Here is a 2,500-nt window from a genome sequence, read left to right as displayed (position 1 = left end):
AATATTCCCTCAGCAACAGGAAATGTGACATGTCGTGTAGATTCAAATTATACTACATGGCTTTTTAAACGTTGAATACACTTCATGGCTGCATTTCTTGCTCTGCAGTAAAATTCATGCAACAACAGGAGGATCAAATTAAGATATGCATCTGAAACAGAAAACCAAGGAACCTTGTTGTTGACAGACGCCATGACTGTGTAAACTGGTCTAGCTTTGACCTGACTTCAGCTTAGACGTGGGGCCAGTGGAGCATTGGATAACGTGTCTGACTATGAATCAGAAGATTCTAGGTTCGACTCCTGGCTGGTTCAATACTTTGTTTAATTGACTGAAATCAAGCAGGGAATGATACTGTATACCTTTCAGTGCTTCTGGCTGTTCTCACTTCAAACACACTTTAGACAGATTTCATCTGGACATTCCCCAACATCTCTGAGAAAAAAAGATGTAGCTTTTAAATCCAACAGGCATAATGTCAACATTTAACAGTAGTGGAGAGGTAGCTGCCCTCAAGATTTGTCTGTGATGTGTATTTTAAGTTTTTGTCTTCCCATATGGTCTAGCGGTTAGGATCCCTGGTTTTCACCCAGGTGGCCCGTGTTCAACTCCCGGTATGGGAAAGAATAACTTGTCATTAGGTACACACTTGTGTAACAACAGATACAGTACTTTCTAACAACACAACAATATTCCAACAGGAAAAGTGACTTGTTATGTAGATTCAAATTATACAAAGCTTTTTAAACGTTGAATACACTTCATTGCTGCATTTATTTCTCTGCAGTAAAATTCATGCAACACCAGGAGGATCAAATTAAGATATGCATCTGAAACAGAAAACCAAGGAACCTTGTTGTTGACAGACGCCATGACTGTGTAAACTGGTCTAGCTTTGACCTGACTTCAGCTTAGACGTGGGGCCAGTGGAGCATTGGATAACGTGTCTGACTATGAATCAGAAGATTCTAGGTTCGACTCCTGGCTGGTTCAATACTTTGTTTAATTGACTGAAATCAAGCAGGGAATGATACTGTATACCTTTCAGTGCTTCTGGCTGTTCTCACTTCAAACACATTTTAGACAGATTTCATAGTTTTGGAATTGTTAGTTAGATTACTTGTTGGTTATCACTGCATTGTCGGAACTAGAAGCACAAGCATTTCGCTACACTCTCATTAACATCTGCTAACCATGTGTATGTGACGAATAACATTTGATTTGATTTGATTTGAATGGATAACGTGTCTGACTACGGATCAAAAGATTCTAGGTTCGACTCCTGGCTGGCTCAATACTTTGTTTAATTGACTGAAATCAAGCAGGGAATTATACTGTATTAAAAAAGATGTAGCTTTTAAATCAAACAGGCATAATGTCAACATTTAAAGATTTGTCTGTGATGTGTATTTTAAGTATGTGTCTTCCCATATGGTCTAGTGGTTAGGATTCCTGTTTTCACCCAGGTGGCCCGGGTTCAACTCCCTGTATGGGAAAGAATATATTTTCGTTAGGTACCCACTTGTGTAACAACAGATGCAGCAGTTTCTCACAACACAACAATATTCCCTCAGCAACAGGAAATGTGACTTGTTATGTAGATTCATATTATATAATGTTTTTTAAACGTTGAATACACTTCATGGCTGCATTTCTTGCTCTGCAGTAAAATTCATGCAACAACAGGAGGATCAAATTAAGATATGCATCTGAAACAGAAAACCAAGGAACCTTGTTGTTGACAGACGCCATGACTGTGTACACTGTTCTAGCTGTGACCTGACTTCAGCTTAGATGTGGGGCCAGTGGCGCAATGGATAACGTGTCTGACTACGGATCAGAAGATTCTAGGTTCGACTCCTGGCTGGCTCAATACTTTATTTAATTGACTGAAATCAAGCTGGGAATGATACTGTATACCTTTCAGTGCTTCTGGCTGTTCTCACTTCAAACACATTTTAGACAGATTTCATCTGGACATTCCCCAACATCTCTGAGAAAAAAAAGATGTAGTTTTTGAATCCAACAGGCATGATGTCAACATTTAAAGATTTGTCTGTGATGTGTATTTTAAGTATGTGTCTTCCCATATGGTCTAGCGGTTAGGATTCCTGGTTTTCACCCAGGTGGCCGTGTTCAACTCCCGGTATGGGAAAGAACATATTTTCTTTAGGTACCCACTTGTGTAACAACAGATGCAGCAGTTTCTCACAACACAACAATATTCCTCAGCAACAGGAAATGTGACTTGTTATGTAGATTAAAATTATACAAGGCTTTTTTAAACGTTGAATACACTTCATGGCTGCATTTCTTGCTCTGCAGTAAAATTCATGCAACAACAGGAGGATCAAATTAACATATGCATCTGAAACAGAAAACCAAGGAACCTTGTTTTTGACAGACGCCATGACTGTGTACACTGTTCTAGCTGTGACCTGACTTCAGCTTAGACGTGGGGCCAGTGGCGCAATGGATAACGTGTCTGACTACGGATCAG

General features: G+C 39.6%; 1 non-coding gene across 1 annotated transcript; it reads left to right on the top strand.

Moving 5' to 3' along the window:
• The first annotated feature begins 1,799 nt into the window (after window positions 1-1,799).
• On the top strand, window positions 1,800-1,872 carry trnar-acg. Its single transcript has one exon. It is a non-coding gene; the product is annotated as a tRNA-Arg (tRNA).
• Window positions 1,873-2,500: the final 628 nt, after the last annotated feature.

The sequence above is a fragment of the Oncorhynchus gorbuscha genome, unplaced genomic scaffold (genome assembly GCF_021184085.1).
Source record: "Oncorhynchus gorbuscha isolate QuinsamMale2020 ecotype Even-year unplaced genomic scaffold, OgorEven_v1.0 Un_scaffold_1688, whole genome shotgun sequence".
Taxonomy (NCBI): domain Eukaryota; kingdom Metazoa; phylum Chordata; class Actinopteri; order Salmoniformes; family Salmonidae; genus Oncorhynchus; species Oncorhynchus gorbuscha.
The sequence above is the reverse complement of the archived record's forward strand: the minus strand, read 5'-3'. Positions and strand labels throughout refer to the sequence as shown.